We start from the raw sequence: 12970 nt of genomic DNA on the forward strand, positions 1-12970 counted from the left end.
AAGACATGTTGGGAGATCCAGATTGCAATTAATATTGTATTGTTTGCTTAAGGATTTGAAGAGAGTTATTGCTTCTTAGTAAATGAAGATGAGCATCTTGAGGTTTATAAGGGAGGTTGAGGTTTACTTGGCCAGAGATCCAGATGTTCACTTTATTTTATAATCATCCTTTTTAAAAAACAAAACAGACTGACGTGGGAAACTGAAGATTTCAGATGGCACATTGCACGTAGGGATAAACAGTACCAATATTACTTTGCTTGGAGTGCTTTGGGATCCAGAAATGGGGAGGCCTAATTAAAACCACCAAATCTTGGCAAGCTCAGGAGGAGGGAGCAGATAGCACTGCCGGGGTGGTCTGTGCTGCTTGAATGCTCTTTTGGAGAATCTCTTCCCTGTAGATAGGCCACAGATTACAGTTTACCAAAAGCATTGACTGTCAGACCCACGTAGCTGGTTTTCACTAACATGGTTTTGCTCTGGGTCTTCTTCCAAGTCCTCTTTTTTTGTTTGTATGTTCGTTTGTTTTTTCTTTTTTTGTTTTATTTTATTTTTTGTTTTTTTTGAGATGGAGTTTCGCTCTTGTTGCTCAGGCTGGAGTGCAATGGCGTGATCTTGGCTCACTGCAACCTCTGCCTCCAGGGTTCAAGCGATTCTCCTGCCTCAGCCTCCCAAGTACCTGGGATTACAGGCGCCTGCCACCATGCCTGGCTAATTTTGTATTTTTAGTACAGATGCGGTTTCACCATGTTGGCCAGACTGGTCTTGAACTCCTGACCACAGGTGATCCACCTGCCTTGGCCTCCCAAAGTGCTGGGATTACAGGCATGAGCCTCCGCCCCCGGCCTCAAGTCCTCTTTTAAATATGGAAACTTCTTCCTGCATTGCACAGTCTTTTCTCACTCTCTTCCTGCCTCCCTTCCTTTCACTATACATTAGCTATACTGAATTGGACATATAATTCTTAGCTTATGTACGGCTTTCTTTTAATAATTAAATAGCTAAACAATGGCATGATCATATATGATCATGATTAACAACCAGAGAATAACAACATTGTCCGTATTTATCTCTGTACTTTTTCTCTGCAACCTGTATGCCTGTCTCTCTTACCTCTTTGTGCTGATTGTTCTGTTGCCTTTTTTGTAGTTTTCATAATTTTGTCAGTGTGCATGTATTTATATATGTTTATGTATGTATGTATATGTGTTGTTTGTGTATACATGTTCACATGTATGTGTAGCCTAAATATAGCACCTAAACAATATTCTATTTACTTGTATTCATTTATGAACTTAATAATGAATCTTATTATTCTGTATGGAGCGACTTGGAGTTAGCTTATTTCACTCAATAGTATGTTATTTATATCCAACTGTGTGTACAGTTTAGTTTGTTTTTCCTTGCTGCCTATTATTCCACTTGATTATGTCACATAATTTGGGTAGTTTGTAAATTTTTGTTGTGAGCAACAGTCCTCATATGAATCTTCTTATCCATGTTTGCTGAGGTCAGGAGATCGAGACAATCCTGATGAAACCCTGTCTCTACTAAAAATATGAAAATTAACTGGGCGTGGTGGCAGATGCCTGTAATCTCAGCTACTCGGGAGGCTGAGGCAGGAGAATTGCTTGAACCCGGGAGACGGAGGTTGCAGTGAGCTAAGATTGTGCCACTGCACTCCAGCCTGGCAATAGAGCAAGACTCTGTCTCAAAAAAAAAAAAAAAAAAGAAAAAGTGAGAACTGTAGCACTGTAGCAGCGTGCCCAGATGTGTGATTCAGAAGTGAAGCTAGAATGAAGATGATGTAGAGAAAGCAAGGAGGCCAGACGGGAGATTGTTATAAAGCCAGGAAATGTTGAAAGTTAGTATGATTGGAAATGGAGAAGAGCAAGTTAGATTTGAGGGAGATTGGAGGATGGACATGCTGGGGCCTAGAAGTTAATGGCACTTGTGGCTGACAGAGAGAGAGAAACAGACATTTTCCCCATGCTTTCCAGCTGAAGTGCCTAGGTAGATGGTGATACTATTAAATAAGGTAGAGAATAGAGATGAGAGATAAGTATTGGAAGGGAAGCCAACCTTGGAGGGGATTAGTGTGAGTTGGGTGGTAGTTGGAAATACTGCATTTTTGGAATGGTAAAGGATGTCCTTTACATCCTGTCAAGGAAGTGTAGATTAGAAAGGTGGTCCTTCAGGTGAGATTTTGAGTCATGTTCTGTAGACAGTTAACCCTTAAGAGGTCAGTCCATAGGAACACACAGGAATGGACCCTGATGGGTAGCAGGTTGGTCTTGCTTATTGACCATAGTTTGCAAAAAAGGCACTTGATTGCACTGCTCCTGTGGATCACAGTAACACATGTGGTACCCTGCGTTTATGTGAAACAGAAAAATCTCCAAAGGAAAGCAGACATCAAGGTCTTTTTCTGGAAAGTCGTTTCAGGGAAGTTATAGACCAAAGCAGCTCAGAGATGGGAAGCCTCATTTGTCCCTTTCTTCTACATTACCCCCCCTTTTGTTATAGCCACCTCTGTGGCAGTGTATTCCAAAGTATACATCTAGTAGTGCCTTCCTACAGGATGCTGTTTGAAAATAAATGAAAAAATGCTGCTAAAATGTGGGAAATACTACTTAGTATAATCCTTTCTAAGAAAGGTGCTATAGATATTAATATGTTAAATGTCCTAAAAACTAAATTATTCCACCACTTTTTTTGTTCTCTAATATCTGTAGAGGTCTCAGAGAAAGCTCTGTTATAAGTGATATACTTTAGAAATGAAAAGAATGGTTTGTTTATGTTAATGATCCTGATTCATCATTACAATTTAAATTATGTTAAAAATGTGTATTTTTATCTATTTGTAATTGAGAAAAAATCTTTGATCTTTCAATTAAAAAATATTTTTGGACTGGCCAGGAGTGGTGACTCACGCCTGTAATCCCAGCACTTTGGGAGGCTGAGGTCGGCGTATCACGAGGTCAGGAGATTGAGATCGTCCTGGCTAACACGGTGAAACCCCATCTTTACTAAAAATACAAAAAAATTAGCTGGGCGTGGTGGCGGTGCCTGTAGTCCCAGCTACTCAGGAGGTTGAGGCAGGAGAATGGCTTGAATCCAGGAGGCAGAGCTTGCAGTGAGCTGAGATCGCACCACTGCACTCCAGCCTGGGTGACAGAGCAAGACTCCGTCTCAAAAAAAAAATTTTTTTTTGGACTAAATTTCTGTTCTCTAGAATATTTGCTTCACCTGAGCAAGTTTCTTGCCAGTAAGAGCAGTTAATAAACATTACTTCTTGAGCGAAAAGAATTTTGAGGTAAAGTTTTGAATTGACAGTATTAGGGACAATATTATTTTTTTTTACAGTTTCCTTTATTTTTCTTTCAGTTACCTGGATTAGAGATCTGATTTCCGAAAGTTGTAATGTTTTTGTAAACCTTCAATCAAAAGGCTTAAAAGGAGAAGGTATAATTTTAACTTTACCAGGAGTATATGCTGTATTTCCTTGCATAAAGACAGAAAAGAGCCCTGGTTTCTCTGTGTCACTTGTTGTCATTTATAAGCTTTGACTGGAGGGGAGCAATGTCAAGGTGCATGGCAGCTGATGTTAGAGCCTCTGTTCAGTGAGCTATCCCAGAATGCAGGGATATATTTAGTTTGCCATGATTGGGTCAGGTGGAGCAGGTGTGCTTCTCAGAACTTGATGAAAGTTTGGAATACACAGAAACTGAGCTCACCATCTGCCAGAGATGTGTCTACCTTATCTCTGATTTTTATGCCCCTTCAACATGTCTAAAACTCTTTGATATCAGAGAGGCCAATGGAATCAATGTGTAATGCCTCACTGTTATTTGTGGACTACTGAGGACAGCCACAAGCTTTTCTAGGATTCTGGTGCTCTGCTTAAAAATAAAAACAAAATAATATGATTTAAAAATTACAGCAACAGCAACAATAGCCTTTGGGCCCTCCCATAAATACTTTAACAACTAGTTGGGTAGAGTGACCATAATAAATACCTATCTCACTAGGCCTTAGTATTCATCTTGCTACACTTTGACACAGAAGTTCTGGCATCTCATACTCATTTACTATAGGCCTCCTTTAAGTCCAGATTTCAATTAGTCAACATAGAAGACTGTGAATGCTCCTCCCAGACACTTAAACTAACATATTAAATTATAAATCCTTCAGGAGTACCCATGGTAATGAATATTACCATATCTGGTCTTATATTACATCTTCTTTTGTCTAAAAGCCATAGAATGTACATCCATAGTTGTTCCTCAGACTTCTGCCAAGGAAAATGTCAAGACCTGCAACTCACTTAGTACATGAGCCATATTCCTCATGCATGTTCTCTACTTCTTCTCTGCCAAGCTGGATATCAATCTCCTATGCTTTAGAGGAAGTGAAAGATGCTGGCAAACATGTGAATAACTTACCCAGTTGAAGCCAATGAAAAGACTTATGTACAGAGTTGCTGATTGTCTCAAATCAGGGTAGGAGGTATGAAATTCTTACACCAACAAGTAATATTCAGTGTTTTCAGTTTCAATGCCACTCTTGTCTTTGTTTATACTAAACTGTCTGCAACCCATTTCTCAGGATCACACTCCTCCCAATCCATGTCTTTCCTGTAGCATAGGAGAACTTGGATGATCATAGATTCAATTGGTAATGTAACTCTGTATCCTTCCAAATTAATCTAGGCTTATCAGTCTAAAGTTATTCTTGTATTCCAAAACAGGTGAGCAAACCAATTCAAGAACCCATTTTGATGTGTTGTTTTGTGAGGTTCTTAAAGTCTCAATTGGAGAATTAATTGGGTTCTGGTAGAAAACAGATGGCCTACTCAAAGGAGTTGAGAAGAGATTTTAATGAAAGAACTATTTACACATGGTTATTAAGGTTAAGAGACCCAACAAGCAATAATGTCACATAATAGAATTTACAAGACGAAATCTCAATTGGTAAGAAGAAAGTGGTTTTATTCACTGACAATGGTAGCTGTGAACTTAGGCAAAGGAAGAGGGCAATTGCCAGACCATAGGCTGACAGGAAGGAGTAGAGTTAAATACTCTGACCTCTCCTTCTACCCTTCAATATTCTGATGATATAGTTAAGTTTTGTATCCCCACCCAAGTTTCATCTTGAATTGTAATCCCCGTAATTCCCAAGTGTCAAGAGAGAGACCAGGTGGAGGTAATTGAATCATGAGGGTGGTTTCCCCTATGCTGTTTCCATGATAGTGAGTTCTCACAAGATCTGGTGGTTTTATAAGGGGTTCTTCCCTTTTCACTTGACACATCTCCTTCCTGCTGCCTTGTGAAGAAAGTGCTTTGCTTCTCTCTCACCTTCTACCATAATTGTAGGATTCCTGAGGCCTCCCCAGCCATGCTGAAGTGTGAGTCAATTAAACCTCTTTCCTTTATAAATTACCCAGTCTCTCATATGTCTTTATAGCAGTGTAAAAATGGACAAATACAGTAAATTGATACCAGTAGAGTGGGGTACTGCTATTAAGATACCCCAAAATGTGAAAGTGATTTTGGAATGGGGTAAAAAGAAGAGGTTGGAACAGTTTGGAGAGCTCAGAAGAAGACAGGAAGATGTGGGAAAGTTTGAAACTTCCTAAATAATTGTTTAATGGTTTTGACCAAAATGTTACTAGTGGTATGATCAATGAAGTCCAGGCTGAGGTGTTCTCAGCTGTAAATGAAGAACTTACTGGGAAATAAAGTAAAGGTCACATTTGCTATGCTTTAGCACAAAGACTAATGGCATTTTCCCCCTGCCCTAGTTATCTGTGAAACTTTGAACTTGAGAGTGATGATTCAGGGCATCTGGCAGAAGAAATTTCTATGCAGCAGAGTATTCAAGATGTAGCTTGGGTGCTCATAAAAGCGTTCAGTTTTATCCATTCACAAAGAGATAGTTTGGAATTGGAACTTATGTTTAGAAGGGAAGCAGAGCAAAAAAGTTCAGAAAATTTGCAGCCTGATAATGCAATGGAAGAGAAGAACCCTTTTTCTGAGGAGGAATTCAAGCTGGCTGCAGAAATTTGCATAAATAACAAGGAGCCAAATGTTAATTGTCAAGACAATGGGGAAAATGTCTCCAGAGCATGTCAGCAACCTCTACGGCAGCCCTTCCCATCACAGGTCTAGAGGCCTAGGAGGAAAAAATGGTTTTGCAGGCTGGGTCCAGGTCCTTGCTGCTTTGTGCAGTCTCAGGATGTGATGCCCTCCATCCCAGCTGTGGCTAAAAGGGGCCAACGTGTAGTACAACTCAGGTCATTGCTTCATATGGTGCAAGCCCCAAACTTTGGCAGCTTACATGTAGTGTTGGGCCTGTGGGTGCACAGAAGTGAAAAATTGAGGTATGGGAGCCTCCTCCTAGATTTCAGAGGATGCATGGAAATGGCTGAATCTCCAGGCAAAAGTTTTCTACAGGGGTGGAGCCCACATGGAGAATCTCTGCTAGGGCAGTGCTACAGGGAAATGTGAAGTTGGAGCCCCACACAGAGTCCTTACTGGGGCACTGCCTAGTGGAGCTGTGAGAAGACTGCCACCATCCTCCAGACCCCAGAATGGTAGATTCACTGACAGCCTGCACCGTGCAAAAGCCTGGAAAAGCCACAGGCACTCAATGCCAGCCTGTGAAAGCAGCTGGGAGAGGGGGCTGTACCCTGTGAAGCCACAGCCACATAGCTGCCTAAGACCATGGGAACCTACCTTTTGCATCAGTGTCACTTGAGTGTCAGACACAGAGTCAAAGGAGATCATTTCAGGGCTTTAATATTTGACTGCCTCCCTGGATTTCAGACTTGTATGGGGCCTGTAGCCCCTTTGTTTTGGCCAATTTCTCCCATTTGGAATGAGTGTATTTACCTAATGCTTGCACACCTATTGTATTTAGAAAGTAACTAACTTGATGTTTATTTTGATTTTGCAGGCTCATAGGTAGAAGGGACTTGCCTTGTCTCTGATGAGACTCTGAACTTGGGTTAATTAATGCTGGAATGAGTTAAGACTTTGGGGGAGTGTTGGAAGGCATGATTGGTTTGAAATTTGAAAGGGGCATGAGATTTGGAAGGAGGCAGGGGTGGAATGATATGATTAGCTTTTGTGTCTCCACCGAAATCTCATCTTGAATTGTAATCTCCATAATTCCCATAATTCCCACGTGTCAAGGGAGAGACCTGATGCAGATAATTGAATTATGGAGGTGGTTTCGCCCCTGCTGTTGTTGTGATAGTGAGTGAGTTCTCATGAGATCTGATGGTTTTATAATGGTCTCTTTCCCTCTTCACTCAGCACTTGTCCCTCCTGCTATGTTGCAAAGAAGGTACCTTACTTCTCTTTCCCTTTCTGCCACGATTGTAAGTTTCCTGAGTCTCCCCAGCCATGCAGAACTGTAAGCCAATTATACCTCTTTCCTTTCTAAATTAGCCAGTCCTGGGTAGTTCTTATTAATAGCAGTATGAGAATGGACTAATACATTTGCCGTATTCTCACTGGATGAATACACCTGGCATGGAGAGGAAAGGAACCTGGATGACTCAAAACCTAGGGGTCAGCCTTTTCTGGAGCAGAGTAGAGAAATCAGAAGGTGAATCTGAAGGGGGAAGACAGAAATTATCTAGCACACAAATTGCCATTGTCCAGTACTCTGTTGGTTTCCATTTTCTTCCTTAACCTTCTTTTGTTTTCAAAATCCTTATTCAGTCTCTGAAATTGCCTTGATTTACTTGCACGTCTCTCTTTCTTCAACATATGAAAACATCGTGTATCTGATAAAGCCCAACCATGTGCCTATTCAATATGTGGAGTTGAACAGCTGAACATAAGTGGATATCAACACACAAGTCCCTTTATTGGTACCAAAAGCATGAGGTAGACAATTCTGAGAAGGAATATGAGAAAGAATATTTCTTACTGTTTTTACTCTTTCACTCCAGAAAAAAATTATTCAATACCTTGCCTTGCCTTTTCACAACAGTACCTATATCTACATTGTATACTTTATTAAGAAAGTATAAGCAATGCAATTGGTGTTGTTATCTTACCACCATGAAATCCAAAGACATTTGCATTTTTAATGGCATTTCTGTCTTCCCTTCTGTTAAAATAGAAAACTAAAGTCCCTCTGGTTGTTACTTGGACTCAACTTTTACTTGCTTTTCAAAAGACATTGCTTCCACATGATCCCTGTCAGAATGCTTGTCAGTGATGTACAGACATGTCTCAAGATACAGTCCACTAAAATTTTTTATATTCCAGTTCCACATTCAGGTACATCCCTCTATATCTGTTTCTCTTAGAGACAAAGTTCTTAAAAATGTTGTCTAAAATGACTGTCTGACCTTCATAACTATTATTAATTCCTCAATCAATACAATTAAAATGAAGTCGTATCATCTACCACGTCAGTCTTAATAAATTCAGTGGCCTCTTCTCTCTCCTCATCCTACCTGAAGTCTTAGTAGCATCCTGTCCCACTGAGCACTCCTCACTCTTGAGCCCTGCTCTTTTCCAGGCTGCTGTGGCAGACACATTCCTGACTTTCTCCCTCATGCCGAATCTTCTTCATCCTGTTAAATTTCTCCTCAGTTCAGCCATCAATTCTTAGTGTAAACTGAAGATCTGGGCATGGCTTTCTTCTCTATGTTATCTTCCCCAGAGAGTTGGTCCACTTCAGTAGCTTTGAGGAACATCTGTATGTTGGGTACTCCAAAATTTAGACATCCACCTTGGTGGTTACTCTAAATTTCACACCAATATATTGAATACTTACTAAACGTACACATGGGATGTTTAATATGTATCATAAACCTAACAAGGCCAAAATACTTATACCACCAACAAATTTCTTTATGTCTGTGTTTTTTTTTCACATACCTCTCTTAATAAAGGTAAATTGAACAAATGAAATTGTCAAAAAAAAAAAATCTAGTTACCCCCTTTGGTGCTACAATTTTTATACATTCACAAATCCAGTTCTTCATTAAGTAATATCAGCTCTCACTACAGGCATTTGGTATCTGCATTCCATGCGGTTATGGTGAATTAGCTTTTTGATATGCTGCTGGATTTGGTTTGCTAGTATTTTATTGAGAATTTTTGCATCTCTTTGTCAAGAATGTTGGTGTAAAGTTTTCATTTTTTGTTGTGTCTCTGCCAGATTTTGGTATCAGAATGATGCAGTCTTCATAGAATCAGTTCCTACCTTTTGATTTTTTGGAATAATTTCAGTAAGGCTGGTACTAACTCTTCTTTTTATGTCTGGTAGAATTCAGCCGTGAATCCATCTGGTCTAAGGTTTTTTTCTTGGTAGGCATCTTATTACTTATTCAATTTCAGAACTCATTCTTGGTTTGTTCATGACTTTAATTTCTTCCAGCTTCAATATTGGGAGGCTGTGTGTTTCCAGGATTTTATGCATTTCTTCTAGGTTTTCTAGTTTATATGCATGGAAGTGTTCATAATAGTCTCTGAGGATATTTTTTTTTATTTCTGTGTGATTTGCTGTAATGTCACTTTTGTTACTTTGGATTTTTAAAATTTGGTCTTCTCTTTTGTCTTTATTAAGCTTGCTAGTGGTCTATCAATCTTGTTTAATCATTTGAAAAACCAATTTTTGGTTATGTTATTCTTTTGTACGGATTTTTCCATCTCAATTTCATTCAGTTAAGCTCTGATTTTGGTTGTTTATTTTCTTCTGCTAGCTTTGAGGTTGGCTTGCTCTTGTTTTCTAGTTCCTCTAGTTGCAATGTTAGCCTGTTAAATTGAGACCTTTCTAATTTATTGATACAAGCATTTAGCACTATAAAGTTTCCTCTTAATGCTGCTTTAGCTGTGCCCCCAAAATTCTGATATGTTGTGTCTATGTTTTCATTTGTTTCATATAATTTTTGTTTTCTGCCTTAATTTCATTCTGTACTCATTCAGGAGCAGATTGTTTAATTTCCATGTGATTGTATGATTTTGATAGATCTTCTTGATAGTAATTTCGATTTTTATTGTGCTGTCTTCTGAGAGTGTGCTTGGTGTAATTTCAGATTTTTGAATTTGCTGAAACTTGTTTTATGGCTGTGCATATGGTGAACCACAGAGTATGTAGTATGTACAGATGAGAAAAAAAATGCATATTCTGTTGTTGTCGTGTAGAATGTCCTGGAGTTGTCTATTAGGTCCAATTGGTCAAACGCTGAGTGTAACTCCAGAATGTTTTTGTTAGTTTTCTGCCTCAATGATCTATCTAAAGCTGTCAGTGGGGTGTTGAATTCTTCCAGTAGTATTGTATGGTTATGTAAATCACTTCATAGATCACTAAGAGTTTGTTTTATGAATCTGGAAGCTCCAATGTTGGGTGCATATATAACTAGGACAATTAAGTCTTGTTGGGTTTAGCCCTTTATTATTTTGTAATCCACTTTTTTGTCCTTTTTATCATTATTGATTTAATATCTGTTTTATCTGATATATGAATAACTACTCCTGGTATATTTTGCTTTCTGTTTACCTGATAGATCTTCCACTGTCTCTTTACTTTGAGCCTGTGGGTGTTACTACTTGTGAGATGGATCTCCTGAACACAGCAGACAGTTGGTTCTTGCTTCTTCACTCAACTTACCACCCTGTGTCTGTTAAGTGGAGCATTTAGCCCATTTACATTCAGGTTTAATATTGATATGTGAGGATTTGATACTGGTTCTTTCTTATCTGTGAAGGTTGATGTTTCTTTATCCTTTGAAGTTTCTGTCCTTTGGATAGGCCTTTTTGTTTTTATGATCTTTATTGCCCTTGAGGATTTGACTGTGGTGCAAATTGGGTATAGTTAAATGGCTTCATTTCCGGATGATTTTAAAAGGCAAAGCTCAGCTCCAGACTCCTGAGTGGCATGCTCTAATCCTGGGGGATTGGGATTGGGTCAGTTGTCCTCTGGTCACTTGAGGCCAATCTCTGGCTGGGCTGGAGGAGTCAAGGTACTCCCAGGAGATGACTAGGGCCACAGGTATAGATGCTCTCATGGGGACAGTGAGAACATCAGAGGTGGGAGGTACTCTGGCATAGTGTGCTTCAGGTGGGGTCACTCCAGCAAGGGGTGTCATGGGCAGAGGGTGGTTTGGTCGGGGGCATTCTGTTGGGAGACACTGCAGGCAAGAAGTGTTCCAGTGCGGGGTGGGGGGCTCTTTGGGCAGGAAGTGGAGCACTAAACTTTCACTGAAAATAATTTGTATTCAGATGTTATGAAATTTGAAGTGAAAAAATAGATTTCCATATTCTGATGGTTTCAAACATACTTAAAAATGTTCCAATAAATGAATTAGATATCAATTCTTTAAATACAAATTAATAAAAAGTGTTAATTTAGCCTCTGTTAAACTAATCACATTTCAAAGTACACAAAGGTCATGTGTTTAATGGTGCCATATTTAATAACATAGCTCTGGAAACCAACTTCCTAATCCTTGATTTTAGTATAATATTGATTGATCATCAAATGGCATATATTACCACAGACTGTAGAAGCTCACTATCCTTGAACAAAAAGTGAAGTGGCTAGTATTAGATATTTGATTTAATTAACTACTGTTGGGTCTTTGAGGTGAACATTTTCATATGTCAGATTGCATTCTACAATGGTAAAACAGTCTTCACTTCATGGTGTGTCCACTCCAACATCTATTACTTTTTGATTTTTTGATTTTGGCCATTCTTGCAGGAGTAAAGCAGTATCACATTGTGGTTTTGATTTGCATTTTTCTGATAATTAGTGATGTTGAGCATTTTTTATATTTGTCGGCCATTTGTCTATCTTCTTTTGAGAATTGTCTATTCATGTCCTTAGCCTACTTTTTGATGGGATTGTTTTTTTCTTGCTGATTTGTTTGAGTTCCCTGTAGATTCTGGATATTAGTCCTTTGTTGGAAGAATAGATTGTGAAGCTTTTCTCTGACTCTCTGGGTTGTCTGTTTACTCTGATGATTATTTCTTTTGATGTGCAAAAGCTTTTTAGTTTAATTAAGTCCTATCTATCTTTGTTTTTGTTGCATTTGCGATTGGATTCTTGGTCATAAAATCTTTGCCTAAGCCAATGTTTAGAAAGGGTTTTCAATGTTATCTTCCAGAATTTTTAGGGTTTCAGGTCTTAGATTTAAGTCTTTGATGCATCTTGAGTTGATTTTTGTATAAGGTGAGAGATGAGGATCCAGTTTCATTCTTCTACATCTGGCTTGCCAATTATTTCAGCACCATCTGTGACAAACCCAGAACCAATGTTATACTGAAAGGGGAAAAGTTGAAAGCATTTCCCATGAGATCTGGAACAAGACAAGGATGCCTACTTTCACCTCTTCTATTCAGCATAGAACAATCAGACTAGAGAAAGAAATAAAGGACATCCAAATCAGTAAAGAGGAAGTCAAATTGTTGATGTTTGCTGATGACATCGTTGTATACCTAGAAAACCCTAAAGACTCATCCAAAAAGCTCCTAGAACTAATAAATAAATTCAGCAAACTTTCAGATTACAAAATTAATACATTAATAAGTTCTTTAGTGGTGATTTCTGCACAAATCAGTAGTGCTGCTGGAGCTCAGCAAATGTCCCCAGAACAAGTGCAAGCTATATGCAGTTTGGGTCCCCTCTACACCAAACAAAAGCTTCGTTCTTTTCTGGTAATAGCTGGGTTTTGCAGAATATGGGTACCAAGTTTCAGAATCATAGTAAAGCCTCTGTATGAAGCAACAAGGGGCCAGAACATGAGCTAATGGAATGGACCCTGAAAATGAGAGAAGCTTTCACCAAGCTAAAAGAGGCTCTCAACCTTGGCATCCCAGACCTAACTAAGCCCTTCTCTTTGTATGTAGCAGAAAAAAAGGGCATAGCTATGGGAGTGCTAATCCAGAAGTTAGGGTCAGAACCCAGACGAACTGCCTACTCTTTAAACAAGTTTGACAGA

This window comes from Theropithecus gelada, chromosome 1 (genome assembly GCF_003255815.1).
Source record: "Theropithecus gelada isolate Dixy chromosome 1, Tgel_1.0, whole genome shotgun sequence".
Taxonomy (NCBI): Eukaryota; Metazoa; Chordata; class Mammalia; order Primates; family Cercopithecidae; genus Theropithecus; species Theropithecus gelada.